Genomic DNA, 19573 nt, shown 5'->3' on the forward strand with positions numbered 1-19573 from the left:
TACGTGTAAAAGAGATTAATTAATGCAAATTTGTCGGGAAAACCTTAGTAGAAAAGCTTCAGCTACTTTCATAATAACAATATTAAAATGTCTTGACCACCAGAAAAATATATTATTACATAATACTCTTGAATAACCTGCTGTTGTTATGATTGAGAGACAAGTTTCCCACGTCAACAACAATGACGACGAAAGCAGCAACAAAATGCTCCGGAACAATAGACAGTATAAATCTGTCGCATAAAAGCAAAGCAAAAATATTAACTGACTGCTTACATGTTCCATGATCATGTTTGTTTAATATTCAGAGTTCAGGGATCTTATTTACAAATTATTCAGAATAATCTTCACTCTCGTCTGATTCAGTTTCATCTGAACTTTCACCAAGGTTGATGATGAACTGATCTAATTCAGATTCCTCATCCATGATGTGGTCACGCTCCCAATATTGCTGCTCAATGTCTTTTACATGGTCACAACATTTTTTCCATTTGTCTTGCGAATACTATGCAAACAATATCTGACAAGGAGCTTCCTTTTTTCGAGTGTGTCTGCTGTCTAGTCATGGGCGATTTATAAGACAGAGAAACATTTCATACAGAATAATCATTTTTATTTATATTGGGAATAGGAGCGCCTCATTTATGAACAGTGAAGTTATTAGAGATGCTATGGCACACTTTTATGAGCTAAAAAGCTAATGATGCATTATTACTATTAGTTGAAATATATTCTTATCACGAACCTCTCCTTTGATGTCTCCCCAAACCAACTCAATGGGATTGAGATGTGGATGATATGGAAGAAGATGGAGAACTTCATATCCATAGCTTTTCAAAATATTATATATTTTGTATATCTTCTTTACGCTAGCTCTTCTCATGAGTCCCAACCATTCGCCCTTTGTCATACCTGGATCAAACTCAATTCCTTTCTTCTGCAGCCATTCATACATCCTTCTTCAGATAGGTATAATTAAGCTTCTTGTCTTCCTGAACACAATGATAGGCTGCATTGTCCATTATTACTATGCTCCGTGGGGTTAAATTTGAAGCGAGCCGCTCATTTATCCACTTAGAAGGCTTTAGATGAGACTTATAAATAAAAAAGGCATTGGGAACGAAATTATTCTCTCCTCCACCTGCACTATAATTGATCTGTTATTCTTTCCTATGGAACAAAGTACCCCCAGTTCTTCAGATACTTGTCATCACCGAGAAACAACATGCAAAGCATGAACATAGGTTTCATCGACAACATTTCTGCCTTCATTTCGGAAAATCCATAACTGTCACAGGTATTTCACTCGCCATTCCACAATTTCTGGTCTCTCAACTAAAATCTTACCCTGTGATTGGCATGTCCTCCAACAATATCCCAAGTCATGCATTATTTTATGCAGATGTAAGGGACTGCACTGCACTATGTCATCCTCTTCTAAAGCTTCTGAAAGGTTTTTTTAAAGTGGGCACTTCTTTTCTCACAGCGCAAAAATTCATGAATCTTTCTCCTAATGGCTGCTTTTACGAAATTATCAACTGGAACTCGCTTCTTTCTTTCACCTTGTTTTCTTGGCAGAGTGCTAAACTAACCAGACTCAACACTCCTCATCTTCTTCACCTGTGTTGTTCCCACTCCTGGCGTTTCTGAAACTGTCTGCAAAACATTTGATTTCAAGTCGTGTTCTCGCTTCATAACTTTCATATGTTCACTCACTTTATAAACAATTTCATGTACCTGGCTTTGCAGTGGTCTCCCAGATTTAGAAGAGGACCTAGAAGCCATGCTCGTCACTTTAGTAATTTCAACTTAGCCTGCACGTAACAGCATGCACCGTTTGTGAAACATTTTCACTACTGCGCTAACCTGGTGACTGGACCTGCTGCAGGTCTGGGAGGACGATAGCTCCCACCACTGCATGTGCAACCATTTTTTGTGCAGAATGCTTTCAACCAAGATGGACTATACAATTATTTTCATTCCAGTCATATTTTAGAAAAAATGTGCCTGGTAAGATAAAAATAGTTGACAGCTTCAAGCGACTCGGAGAAATTGTACAGTTGAAAGTTAGCGAAAGGGAAGCCAAATTCACCAGACAAGAGATGACTACTGCTTTTTGCAGAACGCATGCTTTACACAAGAGAAAAGCCATCTCAAAGTGAGCAAACTAAGACACTACAACACAGTGATTAAACCCGAGTTTCTGAATGGTAGTGAATGCCTTTGAATGATAGAAATGTTGGGACTAAGCAAAGTAGAGAAATTGCAGAGAGATCCTTCACAAGACAATGGATGGTGTGAATAAAAATGAGCACACACTCTTTATTCGCAAATTTAGAGCAGGCACTCGCAATGAGGTGAATAAAAACCGCCGGTTGGTAGCAGTCACTCATAGCAGACCTGTGACCTTGAGCACACACTCCAATCACTCAAGTAGCAGAGTAGGAGCTCCAGATTTCTGGTGAATAAAGATAAAGTAGGCACTCTTTCTGGTAAGCGTCTGCTCATGTTTCCTTGAGCTAATTCAGTAGGTGACTCCAAATGATAGTGTCAAGTTCAACAGCATGGCAGAGTTTATAGTGGTGGTTAATCAGAAAAGAAAATTATATAAATTTCACAGAGAATCATCTCAACTTGATTACAAAGTGTTATATAGGTCCAGTAAGGAACATGCTGAATGGTTAGTGGAGCGTTTCCTTGGGCACTCCAAAGAAACAAGAGGTGGTGCACTAACAAACGAAGAAAAAATGAAAATCTTCTTGCATAATGTTGGTGACCCTGGGTTTCAGAGTGGAGTTGGTGATGACATCTCGGAGCATTGTGTCAAAAACATTTTCGCAGGTTTTGACTTGAACAGAAATGAAAGCAGATTATTAGATGAAATTCCAACAAATATTGCTTAGATGTAGGAAGCACAGGCTAAGTGGCAAGAAGATTTTAGCTTCCTTTATGCCGTCAGAGTCGTAGACTGTCCTCGTGTACAAATTCAGAAGCCACATGTTCAAGGGGAATGACCACTTGACAGAAAAGGCGTCCCTAGCATTAATGTACAGGCTACTTGCAATGGAAAGGAAGATTTCAACCAATGTAGATGTATCATGGCCTGACTCTGTCCACGACTCCCGAATTTGGAGGAATCAATCAATCAATCAATACTGATCTGCATTTAGGGCAGTCGCCCAGGTGGCAGATTCCCTATCTGTTGCTTTCCTAGCCTTTTTCGAAATGATTTCAAAGAAATTGGAAATTTATTGAACATCTCCCTTGGTAAGTTATTCCAATCCCTAACTCCCCTTCCTATAAATGAATATTTGCCCCAGTTTGTCCTCTTGAATTCCAACTTTATCTTCATATCGTGATCTTTCCTACTTTTATAAACGCCATTCAAACCTATTCGTCTACTAATGTCATTCCACGCCATCTCTCCGCTGACAGCTCGGAACATACCACTTACAAGTAACAACTCTCATTATTGTTCCGTATTGAAGATGACGTTAGGCATAGATATCAAGGATAATTTAATAAAAAACCACCTATTCAATACTTTCCACGTTTAATGTGGTTATTATCTACATGATTTTATGTAGACTTATTTGGTCAGGTACATGTTTCACCCATTATTTTGGGCATCTTCAGCCTGTAAACAACCTTTAGGTCAAGGTTTGGGACCTTTTTAACCAATATAAACATACCAATATATACACTATATACAACATATACATTATATACAATATATACAAACATAAGTCAATACAGTAAAGTTTTTTTTTTTTTGGTCCTAATCTATCTAATATGGAAAATGTCCAAAACTAAAATGGATCTTCTTTTCGGTGAAGAGGATTGCATATCGGGGTTTATGTGACCCCTATATCATATTAAGTTCTTGACGTATCGTGTCTGGTGACAGGATGTGTCGTCAACAATAAGTGGAGATTTGAACTGATTGTAGGTTGGTCAAGATTGAAAATATATTGAAATATAAAACACATTTAATTTAAATTTATATTTTCAATCTTGACCAACCTACAATCAGTTCAAATCTCCACTTATTGTTGACGACACATCCTGTCACCAGACACGATACGTCAAGAACTTAATATGATATAGGGGTCACATAAACCCCGATATGCAATCCTCTTCACCGAAAAGAAGATCCATTTTAGTTTTGGACATTTTCCATATTAGATAGGTTAGGACCAAAAAAAAAAAAACTTTACTGTATTGACTTATGTTTGTATATATTGTATATAATGTATATGTTGTATATAGTGTATATATTGGTATGTTTATATTGGTTAAAAAGGTCCCAAACCTTGACCTAAAGGTTGTTTACAGGCTGAAGATGCCCAAAATAATGGGTGAAACATGTACCTGACCAAATAAGTCTACATAAAATCATGTAGATAATAACCACATTAAACGTGGAAAGTATTGAATAGGTGGTTTTTTATTAAATTATCCTTGATATCTATGCCTAACATACCACTTAGTCTAGCAGCTCTTCTTCTTTCTCTCAATTCTTCCCAACCCAAACATTGCAACATTTTTGTAACGCTACTCTTTTGTCGGAAATCACCCAGAACAAATCGAGCTGCTTTTCCTTGGATTTTTTCCAGTTCTTGAATCAGATAATCCTGGTGAGGGTCCCATACACTGGAACCATACTCTAGTTGGGGTCTTACCAGAGACTTATATGCACTCTCCTTTACATCCTTACTACAACCCCTAAACACCCTCATAACCATGTGTAGAGATCGGTACCCTTTATTTACAATCCCATTTATGTGATTTCCCCAGTGAAGATCTTTCCTTATATTAACACCTAGATACTTACAATGATCCCCAAAAGGAACTTTCACCCCATCAACGCAGTAATTAAAACTGAGAGGACTTTTCCTATTTGTGAAACTCACAACCTGACTTTTAGCCCCGTTTATCAACATACCATTGCCTGCTGTCCATCTCACAACATTTTCGAGGTCACGTTGCAGTTGCTCACAATCTTGTAACTTATTTATCACTCTATAGAGAATAACATCATCCGCAAAAAGCCTTACCTCCGATTCCACTCCTTTACTCATATCATTTATATATATAAGAAAACCTAAAGGTCCGATAACACTGCCCTGAGGAACTCCCCTCTCAACTATTACAGGGTCAGACAAAGCTTCACCTACTCTAACTCTTTGAGACCTATTTTCTAGAAATATAGCAACCCATTCAGTCACTCTTTTGTCTAGTCCAATTGCACTCATTTTTGCCAGTAGTCTCCCATGATCCACCCTATCAAATGCTTTAGACATGTCAATCGCGATACAGTCCATTTGACCTCCAGAATCCAAGATATCTGCTATATCTTGCTGGAATCCTACAAGTTTAGCTTCAGTGGAATAACCTTTCCTAAAACCGAATTGCCTTCTATCGAACCAGTTATTAATTTCACAAACATGTCTAATATAATCAGAAAGAATGCCTTCCCAAAGCTTACATACAATGCATGTCAAACTGACTGGCCTGTAATTTTCAGCTTTATGTCTATCACCCTTTCCTTTATACACAGGGGCTACTATAGCAACTCTCCATTCATCTGGTATAGCTCCTTCGACCAAACAATAATCAAATAAGTACTTCAGATATGGTACTACATTCCAACCCATTGTCTTTAGTATATCCCCAGAAATCTTATCAATTCCAGCCGCTTTTCTAGTTTTCAACTTTTGTATCTTATTGTAAATGTCATTGTTATCATATGTAAATTTTATTACTTCTTTGGCCTTAGTCTCTTCCTCTATCTCGACATTATCCTTGTAACCAACAATTTTTACATACTGCTGACTGAATACTTCTGCCTTTTGAAGATCCTCACATTCACACTCCCCTTGTTCATTAATTATTCCTGGAATGTCCTTCTTGGAACCTGTTTCTGCCTTAAAATACCTATACATACCCTTCCATTTTTCACTATAATTTGTATGACTGCCAATTATGCTTGCCATCATGTTATCCTTAGCTGCCTTCTTTGCTAGATTCAATTTTCTAGTAAGTTCCTTCAATTTCTCCTTACTTCCACAGCCATTTCTAACTCTATTTCTTTCCAGTCTGCACCTCCTTCTTAGTCTCTTTATTTCTCTATTATAATAAGGTGGGTCTTTACCATTCCTTACCACCCTTAAAGGTACAAACCTGTTTTCGCATTCCTCAACAATTTCTTTAAACCCATCCCAGAGTCTGTTTACATTTTTATTTACCGTTTTCCACCGATCATAGTTACTTTTTAGAAACTGCCTCATACCTGCTTTATCAGCCATATGGTACTGCCTAACAGTCCTACTTTTAAGACCTTCCTTTCTATCGCATTTATTTTTAACTACCACTAAAACAGCTTCATGATCACTAATACCATCTATTACTTCAGTTTCCCTATAGAGCTCATCTGGTTTTATCAGCACCACATCCAGGATATTTTTCCCTCTGGTTGGTTCCATCACTTTCTGAATCAGCTGGCCTTCCCATATTAACTTATTTGCCATTTGTTGGTCATGCTTCCTGTCGTTCGCATTTCCTTCCCAATTTACATCTGGCAAATTCAGATCTCCCGCTACAATCACATTTCTTTCCATGTCGTTTCCCACATAGCTGACTATCCTATCAAATAATTCCGAATCCGCATCAGTGCTACCCTTTCCCGATCTGTACACTCAAAATATATCAAGTTGCCTATTATCTTTAGAAATGAGCCTTACACCTAGAATTTCATGTGTCTCATCTTTAACTTTTTCGTAGCTTACAAATTCTTCTTTCACCAGAATGAAAACTCCCCCTCCCACCTTTCCTATCCTATCTCTACGATACACACTCCAGTGCCGTGAGAAAATTTCTGCATCCATTATATCATTTCTCAGCCATGATTCAACTCCTATTACATTATCTGGTAAATATATATCTATTAAATTACTTAATTCTATTCCTTTCTTTACAATACTTCTACAGTTCAGCACTAACAATTTTATGTCATCCCTACTTGATTTCCAGTTCCCTGTTCCCTTATCACCGCTCCCTAGGCCATCCCGTTTCCCTGAATGTACCTCACTATTACCCTTCCAAACAAATTTCCTAACTTATACGTACCACTGTGGTTTAAATGAAGGCCATCCGAGCGCAGATCCCTATCTCCTACCCACCCATTAGGATCTAGAAATTTCACTCCCGGTTTCCCACATACCCACTCCATAGTCTCATTTAAATCCCCAATCACCCTCCAGTCAGTATCCCTCCTACACAGTATTCCACTAATAACAATCTCCGCTTTCTTAAACTTCACCCGTGCTGCATTTACCAGATCCCACACATCTCCAACTATGTTGGTAGTTATATCAGCTTGCCTTACGTTGTTGGTACCAACGTGAAACACTACCACCTTCTCCTTCCCCTCCTCCCTCTCTTCTACTTTCCTCAACATCTGCCTCAACCTAATTCCTGGATAACATTCTACCCTGGTTCCCTTTCCTCCACACACTTTCCCCACGTGTCTAACGATGGAATCCCCCATGACCAGAGCCTCAACCCTACCCACCTCATTTGATCCCCTCCCCTCCTGGTCAGCCCTATCTTTCCTGATAGCTGCAGAAGCTACTTCCTCCTCCCTTTTCTCCTTCCCATGACCCTGTTCCACCTGTCTTTTCCTATCCTCTACTCTACATTTCCCTTTCCTACCTTTTCCCTTCCTCCTACTTCCATGCATTTCAATAACAGTTCCCTGTCCCTCATCTTCCCTCTGTTGTTCTACCTGGAGTGACTCGTACCGATTCCGCACAGACACCTGTCCTGAATTCTGATCCTGAATAGAGCCCTTGGCCTGCAATCTCCTTCCCCTTAGAACATTAGACCACCTGTCTTCTACAACTCCTCGCTTTCCTTCCCCTCCCTCTTGTACACCTACTGTAACCTGTACATTGTTTGAGGGAGTCATATCTTCCTTCCTGTCTTCTGTGAGAATCCTAATTATCTCCCTCAAACTTTCCAACTCCTCCCTCATACCCCTCAACGCCTCACCACACCCACAATAAGTACACTCGCGCTCCTTAGCCATTCTTTACGGGGGGAAAATTAAAAATTAAAAAAATAAAGTAACTTATTTGCAAAAAAAAATAAATGAACGGAGGGATATATTGTGTGGGATAGTACACAACAATAAGGTAATTAATATACGACTACACTACAATACTACTTAGTCGTGCTCTATTTTTTTTATCCTACAACCCCTGACAGGATAAAAACTGCTGTTAATTACTGAATATCGAAAGTAATAGCCTACACAAGAACTACAGAATTCCAAACTGCAATTAAGCCTATTCTAATTACAACAACAGTATTTTAGTACGAGTTTCTACGGATACCTCTACTACACCAGTACTACACAAATATTTTACAATAATAAAATAAGCACACTAAATTCTAATAGGATATTACTCGTATACTACTGTACAGTACACTACAGTAATTTTTAAACTACTTTCAGACGTATCCTAATTACGATACCGGTGCCGTACCGTATGTCACTACTAAGCACAACCGAAATGAAATTTGCAAGAACTACTGTACTCAAAGATTACCAACGAAGCTAAATGCTTAGACAAATTATTATTAGTATTAGGGTCTAATAGATACACACGAAAGATAACACGAATATAGCAGGCAAGATACGGCACTATCTAAATGTACCGTGCTGTATCTATACTACAATGTATCTACACTACACTATACTGCGTTTGGTTAAATGCTTAAGTATCAAAAGGATTGCCGTACACGAAGAAAAACACGAATATAACTGGCAAGATACCATCTAATATATTATATCTTATCTTCACTACAATTCTACTGAAATGTGGTTATGTAATTATTACAGCTGGTGGATTACTATTATTTTCCCTACTCCACGGGACGGAGAAAAAAAAAAAGTGTCCTTAATTAGGCCTACTGAAAAATACGAGGTTGTCTACAATAATTTCTCAAATATTTCTGTCAAAACTACTACTACTATTACTCCAGAGACTTGAACTGCAATTACTGGGATATATGAACTTTATTATTATTAGCTAACCGCTCATAAATACTGAAAGATCGAGGGAGCGAAATATAAATTACGGATACTAACTACCTACTCAGAAGTACAAATGAATGGAATACAAGGTCAGCTGATTTTTATTTATATTTACTTGACTACACTACACCCTTTGTTCACGACTGTAGCCAACAATGCAATATTTGAATATGAGGAGCGACAATAATCAATAACAATACGACTGTTAACTATTACCGTGTAATCTCTTTAACTTCTCTTTAAATGGAAGTTTACAGGCGTATCGTGTTTTTTAATGTAGTAAATTATTACCTTCGCGATAGTTTGAACGTATATCTATACGAAATACCGGAGAAGTTGCTGCAGAAGTTACGGTACTATTCCTTATGATAATCTGCCTTTGTAAGTACAACCAACGAACCTATACAGATACTGGTATTTACAAATATTTTAAAAGTTAATATCGTTACCTAAAGTATTACCTAAACCTAAATTCGAAACAAGGTGCACCTAGCTAGTCTACTTAACCTAGAAAACGTAATTTACTGAAGACCAACTGAATTACTTGTTACAAAATTTAAATAATTATTACTACTCCCAATTTCTACCAACAAGCACTAAACACCACTATATAAACAGCACTAAATGAATCAGATATACACAAAATTAAGCTATTTCAATAGGTTTTCACTACTTTATCACTACAATAATGCAAGAACTCCGATGTTTGCAGAATTATGACACCTCTGATGGAAGTAGTGATGGGATAATCGAATGCAAAATAAATGCTTATTCTATTATTTCATTTTTTTGATTATTTGTATATATTTCCTATTCGATTATTTTTCTATTATTCATTCGAATGAGTGAGGCAATCAAATAGTGAATACTTTTCCATCTGATTATTTATTCGAAACTCCATTCGAATCAATGAGGCAATCGAACAGTGAAGTTTTCCATTTGATTATTCATTCAGTACTGCATTTGAATCAATGAGGCAATTGAAAAGTGAATGATTTCAAAATAATTGAATGAAAATGAGGTTATTAAGACAGTTAATTCACTCATATAGTTTCAATATTTGGAGATACATTTGGAAAAAGGTGTATTTCTATTTTTCATGAGTTCATCTATTCGCTTATTGCAATTGATTATCCATCCAACACACTTGAACCGAAAAATTGATTCATGATGAATCCGTATATTCTATGTGATATAACTGAATGATATTTGAAACTCATTTGAATATTTTATTTGATTATTTACTTGATTATTTAAATAATCGGATGTAGGTTATTTGAATATTAAAAGCATTTGATTATGCCATTACTACAGCTGAAGTTGGTTCTATGCTCCTCAATAAAAGTTTAAGGAATTAAGTCAAGTAAGTCAACAACTGAATGGTATTTGAAACTCATTCGATTATCTAAATAATCAGATGAAGGTTATTTGATTATTAAAAGTATTAGATTATCCGATCACTAGTTGGAAGTCGAAGAGATTACAACTCCTGCAGATATGGCTCCTTAGAAAATCATTTAATTGTCAATATACTATTTTCATCATACCTAATTTTTGTTATTTACATTATACCATTTTCCTCAATTTATTAATGTCTTAATTTTCAGACTATGATTTCCTACCTTTCAGATGGCCAATAATAGGGTTATTCCCCCCCTGCATCAGGTTCCTCACTCGCTTCTCGTATTGTATTTTAATGATATGGGTTTGTTTCCAATACGCTTTAATCTACTTTATTTGTAATTTTTTACCAACAGTTGTGGGATGGAAATATTTAAATTAAATTTAGCAAGTAGTTCACACTGAACTGCATTTATTGCACTAGTTTTCTTGTGCTTCTTATCCGGTAACTGTGACTTTGAAAATAGAATTGTATGTTCCTTTAAAATGGAGATAAAAGCGGACTGGAATTCCACATTGTCTTCTGCCATGTTGAGCATTGAACTATCCGAAAGTCATCGAAGTGTTATATACACGGCACGTCCACTACCTTGATCAGTGACACTGAGTGGCTGTTCCACACACTGGAGTTTACGCTGTGCTTCCAGTCTACATTTTTATTCACCGCAAATGCGGAGTGGAAGCTCATCAGCAGGGAGACACTCAGCGAGCTCATGCTCACTCGCTTAGGCTCATTTTTCTTCACACCACTCATTGGGTGTAAAAGTTGTGGATGGCCAGTATATATTACAAGGAGACAAAACAGATTTTTAAAACACTTAACAGTAGACCTAAAGTATCTGACAAATGGCTAAGGGAGGTAAGAAAAAATCTTGAGCAATCTGCAATTGGCAAGACATCCTAAACCAAACAAAGTATAGATCAGTAATTGACAGCTTCAAGGGCTTCCATGACGAACAGAAACTGAATAAGGGATGGATGGGCAGGAAAGAAGACATGCTACCAGAGAAGAAATGCAAAAAAGGCTTCCAGTAACATGGTCTCAAATGTCTGTAAATGAATATAAATAATAATTTTATGGATATATTAAAAACATGATAAATCAAGGTTATTGCATTGGCTGTGGATGAAAGATATTTGGCAGTCTTAAATTAGAATTTAAAAATTTTATTGTGATTCCTAAAAGAGATTTTTTACCATTCAAGTTTATATACTGTATATACAACTGACTTTTAACAAATATAGGTGATGGTTCATAAAAGGAAAATGAACTATAGTTTGATGTTGAAAATCAAATGCAAGAAACATGAAAAGTAAGAGTATATAGTGATCAATTGAATTTGGATCCCATCCTACTAAAGAAGGTTTAAAAATACAATCTCAGTAATTTCTTTGTCTGTATTTTGAAATTGTGTGATTTCCTACAGGGAAGTAATTAATATTGACTGTTCTAAATTTATTCTTAGCTTTTCAGTCAAAATGTCTGTCCTTTATTTTTCCATTTTTTCTGTGTACTGCCAAAAATACTCTACAGAAAGGGCAAAGACAACAGTGATTTCCAATTTTCTGTAGAAAGTTACCGTATAATCTCGAGTAGCACCCGCACTGTTTTTTCGAAAATATCACTTCCAAAATTGGGTGCGTCTCTTATTTAAAATTTTGGGAAATTTATCTTTCAGAATGTGCGTAAATCGGGCATCATCGCCGGCGTGGCTTGGCAACAATGCTCTCTCCGCTCAGTGTACGCTATTTCTGCGGTTGGCATCAGTCCACCGCCGTCTCGATCCTCCTATACTGCCTGCTCTATGCGAGCCTTTTTGCGACTACGCTGCGACAAAATTTCTCCGCTAGATGGCAGACATAGATGCACAATGGTCTAAACTTATTCTAATGACGACAGCCTTCAAAACACTATGCAGTATGGTCATATGTTCACTGAAGCTCGTAAAATACATCATTAATATTAAATATCGGCAATATTACCTGCACGAAGTCGCAGTTGGCCTCTTCATGCACAATATAAAGATTTTCCTGGACGAAGGCTTGGAGTGGTACAGTACTTTTTGTGTTCTTGCCAACGCAATATCAAATAATAGAGGTCTTACGAACTTGGTTAGGATATTTTCACTAACATTTTGCTGATGTTCTTTGACCTCACACTGTAACAAAACACATTCTGAAAGATTTTTAATATTTGTTTTACGTCGCACTGATACAGATGGGTCTTATGGCGATGATGGGATAGTAAAGACCTAGGAATGGGAAGGAAGCGGCCGTGGCCTTAATTAAGGTACAGCCCAGAATTTGCATGGTGTGAAAATGGGAAACCACGGAAAACCAACTTCAGGGCTGCGGACCGTGGGGTTCGAACCCACTATCTCCCGGATGCAAGCTCATAGCTGCGCGCTCCTAACCGCACGGCCAACTCGCCCAGTATTCTGAAAGGGAAGACGTCGCAAGTCCTCGTATTACGCTCATACGCTTGAAGGACTTCGACAATAGGGCACATCAGTTTAAACGAACTCCTGGAGATGCTTCACCAGAGCAACAAAACTAGGTTTTGAGTATCGAACTCCTCCTCTGTCCTGATGTATAATCAGTTCCATTTAGAGGTGTCGAAGCTCTAGGCAGTGAGATGTTGCTGACACAAATATCACACTCCATCCTCTCTTCAACAACACGAACCTAGTACCCGCAAGCTAGGATTTGATTTCCTGTTTCTAGTTTGATTGGAATATTATCGTCTGGATATCTGAGGTTGTCCAAAATGTCTAAACATGAAGGCGTTTAGTGATTGTCCGTCACAATTTTTATCGCAAGGAATCCACTATCCTCCACGGCTTTAATCACCTTCTGGAAAAAAATCCGCAGCCTCTTTCCAGTCATTCGACCGGGCCAGGAATGGAATGAATGAAGCCCCCATTTAGCAGGGAGGATAGGAATTGTGCCGGTTGGCGAAGCCTGTCGCACCCCTCCGAGGCAATGATTAATGAATGACAGATGAAATGAAATGATATTCGAGAGTGTTTCTGGAATTAAATATCACAGGGAAAATCGGAGTATCCGGAGAAAAACCTGTCCCGCCTCCGCCTTGTCCAGCACAAATCTCACATGGAATGACTGGGATTTGAACCACAGAACGCAGCGGTGAGAGTCCGGCGTCTACCGCCCGAGCTGCGGAGGCTCCATCAAATTCTGAAATAAGGTGTAAAGGTACAGATGCGAGAGTAATCTGAGGATATCCAATTACGTCCTTCATTGGGTCCTTGCCTAGATAAAGCCGACAGCCGCTTTTCTCTCAATTCTCTTCTAGACTGTATTTCATGGAGTCGTATATTTTCTGGCTGCAAACAACCTTGCTGAGATTGGCAACATGGTATACAATAGTTGAATATTTCGGGGAAAGAATCTGAAGTTTCAGTTCTACGAAAAATATACCTTGCACGAATGGAAAGAAACAAGTACCAACACCTTAAAATCACTTTTGAAATATCTATAAACATAACATGATTAATTCATTTCACAGTTCTATTCAAAATATATCTTGTACGAACGAAAGTGACCAGACATGTTTGCTCGTACAAAATAACTCAGGTTTTCACACACATTCATGCACCAATAATACAGTGCTACACCCACACTGACAGCGAAGATTGTGCGTCTAATGCTGCACTCTTACGGCAATTTGGAGAACTATTGGTAGTCGCGCCTTCCTGTGTTAAACTAGTGGCATGGAGCAGGCAGTATAAGAGGATCGAGACGGCGGTGCATCAGTCTTACACACGTTCTCGGAGTATCAACATGAATTCCACAAAGCGTTTGCGATCTTTTACTGCGAGTGAGAAACTGAAGTAGTTCGGGAAGCCGAAATTATTGAAAATCTTGCCGCCGGTAGGAAATACAATATTGACGAGTCGTGTATTCGCGATTGGAGAAAGAAGAAAAATGTGCTATTAACATGTAGTGGTGATCGTAGAGCTTTTCGTGGACTGAGTGTACAGTTTCCAGACATTGAAAAAAATATATATATAAATATGTGACAGAAAGGCAGGAATTGGGACAGGGTGTGTCAAGCGAAATGTGCCAGCTAAAGGCATTACAGATCACAAAAGAACTTTCAGCGGAACGGTTTAAGACAAGCCGAAGATAGGTTTGTAATTTTTATAAAAGAAATGGGTTGAGCGTACAGAGGCGTACCCCAATTTCACAGTGTCTTCCTGGTGCGTACGATGAGAAGTAATTGTCGTTTCAGAATCACATAATTCGGTTGCAGAAGGAAAATGCATATTTGCTTTCCCAAATTCGCAGTGAAGATCAGACGCCAGTCTAGTTTGAAATGCCAGTCAACAGGACTGTGAATGTTAAGGGTGCAAAAAGTGTTACCATTAGAACAGGTGGTAATGAAAAACAACGGTGTACGGTAATGTTGTGTATTCTCGCCGGCGGAACCAAATTGTCACCGTACATTGTTCTCAAGTGAAAGACGCTTCCTAAAAATCTACCCGCTGGTGTTATCGTCAGATCTCAGAACTCCGGCTGGATGGACAGTTCACTTCTGGAAGACTGGGTAAAGTGTGTCTGACAATGTCGCCCTGGTGCATTATTGGGACAAACGAGCTTGCTTGTTGTCGACAGTTACTGCAGCCACCCAACAGACGTTGTGAAGAAACATATCAGGGATGGGAAAACCGACCTAGCAGTCATTCCGGGCAGGATGACGTCTATGCTACAGCCGCTAGATGTCTGCATGAACTGTCCATTTAAAGCTGCCGTGAAACAGCTCTATACAGAATGGATGGCGGCTGATAATCACTCATGGACGCCAACTGGTCGCATTCAGCGCCCGGAAGTTCAGCTGCTGTGTTCGTGGATTTTGACGGCATGGAATCGTATCCCTGGAGACCTCATATGGAAGAGCTTAAGGAAATGTAGCATTTCTAATGCTGTGGATAGCAGCGATGACTACATTTTGTGGGAAGGTGATTGTAATGTACTGATGATGATGAATCAACTCGGATATCATTCTGGAAATGTTTGTTTACTTTTATTTGTATTTTCTAATCATTTTATGTGTGTTAGTAAAGATTGTGAATAATTTTGACTTCACTTTCTTTTTAAATTTTGTTCTTTCAAAATAAGGGTGCGGGTCTCATTCGGTGGCGGGTGGTATTCGAGATTATACGGTATCTAGTACTATTTGCAGTCAACCTTAATGTTATTTAAGCAATTAAAACTCGTTAAATCTGAACATTACTTGTCACTTTCATTTACTTGATTTTTTTAGTTTTAAAAAGAAATCCTGTATTTTTTGATTTCCAATTATGATATTAAGGAAAATATTACGAACAAGTATGAATTTAGTCTGTATCTGAAGTGCTGTAGCAAATGCCTTAAACGGTCCAAGGAAAAGAAAGAAATTATTGCCGCATGGTAAAATGGTCAAACTTAAGAAGAGAAAGTTTTTTTTGTTTGTATGTATGTATGTATGTATGCATGTATGTATGTATAAAAAAAATGAATGTTGAAGCGAGAGTGTGTGTAAGAGTGGGATTTTTACTTAGTTTCAAAACCTTCTGTTACTTTGTGTCTTTGTGATTGTATACTGAGTATGCTTTGTCTGTTTTATACTGTTATCAAATTATGTCAATACAATGAACTAACATGGCATTTAAGTTGATTTATTTTTGGATGTTTCTCCTGTGAAATTTGTTGTATGGTCTTACTGTGAACCTTGTATATATGTTGAGTGTCATGGGGAATCAGTCTTAAGCCTGTTTGGAAAATTAAAAGGTGCCATTTATTCCATGGATATTTGTGTTAAATAAAAGATTCAGATTGCAATAATATAAACAGCTCAATTCTTTAAATTTGTTTTATATAGTCAAGATTTTATTCGCTAGTTCTAACATTAGATGGTTTTGTAGGGAAATTCACATCTTACCCCATTCAGCTGTCTCTGGATATACCTGAAAATCATTGTTTCTAGTCTTAGGGAAGGGCATAAAGGTTTCAACTACTCTTAAATGTTTATTGGTCAACTGTTCAGTTATATATTTTTAAAATAATACACTTCATTTTTATCTGTATTGAACTGAGATTACAAAGCTTTTAAAAGTTTTAGGGTCCACCTTATTCAATACTATACAATTTGTTGTGTAGATGTAATTACAACATATTATGTTTATTTAGAACTAGTTTCAACGCTGTACAGCGTCATCATCAGCTGAACAGTGGCATTGAAAACTGGCAATCATATAAATATTATCAACATTAACATTATCACAAATTAATATCTTATAACATTACAATTAACATGAATATATATTTAAAATATATATAGTGTTTGTTCTTCCTTTCTCAACAAGTCGAAGACCTGCTGGTCTGTTGTACCAAATTATTAAAACCCTATGCAATCAGGTTCGCTATAATTATTGTAATTTTAAGGTGATTCAATTAAAATTCACACACAAAGTTATTAAAATAGTTCCGTTCATAAAACTATTTGTGCTTAATTAAATACACTTCGTAATATAGTGCAATCATAAAAACAGATTCCTGGAAGTTATGTAGTGTCCTTTTCGACAGTATTGTTCAGTGAAACGAGCCTGATGAGGTGGAAACATACAAATAAAGTCCTTAAGCTATCAACAAGAACTAGGTTTCCCAGTTCAAATGCGGAACCTGTGAATGATAAGAAATATAATAGTTATAATGTCTCGGAAAGAAGGCAAGATATAAGATCGTGTCCAATAACATAAACGTTTATATGACTCACCTCAGAAGGTCGTTGACTGAGCGAAGTGTAATGAAGCACTATGAGCAGTGATATGATTGAGTTCAAGTGCACACAGTGGATTGGGGCAGGAGAGGAATAGGGATAAGTGGAAGGAGAGGCTGAGGAGCGGCAGTGTGAGGGGGATCTGGGGGGCATAGTGGAAGCAAGGAATAACGAGCGAAACTATTACGCATAGCACAAAAAACTGCACTATTGACAGGAACTTGTACGTTTTTAAAAAATGCAATAAGAAAATCAAATAGAACTTTCGATTTTTCGGAAATCTCTTTTAAGGTTTGTATTGAAGTATTGATCCAATTGTATATAGCAACATTCTGTAACATCAAGCAAACTTCCCTTACCTAAAATCTCCAGGATCTCAATGTCTTGTTCTATAGTTGTGAATTAATGTTTTAGTTCAGTATGTGCTGCCCTACAGCGGAAAACTTGTTATACTTTACGGCATTAACATGTTCTGTATATCTAATTTTGAAGTTGCATCCTGTTTGACCCATATATGTGCAGCCACAATCGTTACATCGAAACCTATATACACTCGGTTTGGAGTAAGGATTGGGTCTATTGATTGAGGTTGAATTATGCAATACTTCAATGTTACTATTATCACTATAAAATGAAACCTTAACATTATACCTTTCGAAAATATTAGTAAACCTGTATATATCCTTATTAAAAGTAAATGTTGCAAAAGCCTTTAGACTAGGTTTATCTTTAAGTAACGTGGTTCTGAGTGATGCTTAACCTTGTTGATTATACGTTTGATAAAGGCTTCTTTAAAGCCATTCGAAAATATTAGTAAACCTGTATATATCCTTATTAAAAGTAAATGTTGCAAAAGCCTTTAGACTAGGTTTATCTTTAAGTAACGTGGTTCGTGAGTGATGCTTAACCTTGTTGATTATAGCCATTAGCCTTTGATATTGAAGGGATGTTATTCAACTCCTTATTCAAATTAGCCTTTGTCATGGGCATCCTGAAAGCTTGTTCTACCAGGCTATTGCATGTGGCTTTTTTTTTTTAATTCTATGGGTGCTCCAAATCCTGCCTTATGGTAACAGCTGTTTGTGTAGGCTTTCTAAAAATACTGTATGTAAAAGAGAAATTGAGTCTGTTAATTGTTAAGTCCAAAAGATTAATTGATTTATTCTTTTCTGATTCCAAAGTAAACTTTATATGTGGGTCTATACTATTGATACTATCGAGAGTAGCAGTCGCGTTCTTGACACGTTCATCCAGAATTACACACGTGCCATCCACATACCTAGACCAAATAAGTATGTTATCAAATTTATTGCCATTCTCTATTACATTGTCTTCTAAAAAAATAGATCCCAGCCCTGAGGCGGGAGACCCCATTGCTAACCCGGCTTGTTTATAAATGACCGTGTCAGAGAATGGCAATAAATGGACTTAACACTTAACAGACTCAATTTCTCTTTTACATACAGTATTTTTAGAAAGCCTACACAAACAGCTCTTACCATAAGGCAGAATTCGGAACATCCACAGAATCAAAAAAAGCCACATACAATAGCCTGGAAGAACGAGCTTTCAGGATCCCCATGACAAAGCTAATTTGAATTATAAGTTGAATATCATCCCTTCAACAATCTCAGGCTAATGGCTTTATAGAAGACTTTATCGGACGTATAATCAACATGGTTAGGCATCGCTCATGAACCACGTTACTTAAAGATAAACCTAGTCTAAAGGCTTTTGCAACAGTTACTTTTAATAAGGATATATATAGGTTTACTAATATTTTCAAAAAGCATAATGCCAAGATTTCATTTTGTAGTGATAATAGTTACACTGAAGTGTTGCATAATTCAACCTCGGTCAATAGATGCAAATCTTACTCCAAATTGGGTGTATATAGGTTTCGATGTAACTATTGTGGCTGCACATATATGGGTCAAACAGGATGCAACTTCAAAATTAGATATACAGAACATATTAATGCCGTAAAGTATAACAAGTTTTCCGCTGTAGGGCAGCACATACTGAACTAAAACATTAATTCACAACTATAGAACAAGACATGGAGATCCTGGAGATTTTAGATAAGAGAAGTTTGCTTGATGTTATAGAATGTTGCTATATACACTTGGATCAATACTTCAATCCAAACCTTAAATGAGATTTCCAAAAAATCGAAAGTTCTATTTGATCTTTTTATTGCATTTTTTAAAAACGTTCAAGTTCCAGTCAATAGTTCGGTTTTTGTGCTATGCATAATAGTTTCACTCATTATTTCTTGCTTCCACTATGCCCCC

The 19573-nt window shown here is 37.2% G+C and overlaps 1 protein-coding gene across 3 annotated transcripts in view; it reads left to right on the plus strand.

The window, feature by feature from the left end:
* The window catches only part of LOC136877390 (zinc finger protein ubi-d4), a 570041-nt gene that overhangs the window by 374677 nt on the left and 175791 nt on the right, over window positions 1-19573 (plus strand). The gene's annotated exons all lie outside the window — the stretch shown is intronic.

The sequence above is a fragment of the Anabrus simplex genome, chromosome 7 (assembly GCF_040414725.1).
Source record: "Anabrus simplex isolate iqAnaSimp1 chromosome 7, ASM4041472v1, whole genome shotgun sequence".
Lineage (NCBI taxonomy): Eukaryota > Metazoa > Arthropoda > Insecta > Orthoptera > Tettigoniidae > Anabrus > Anabrus simplex.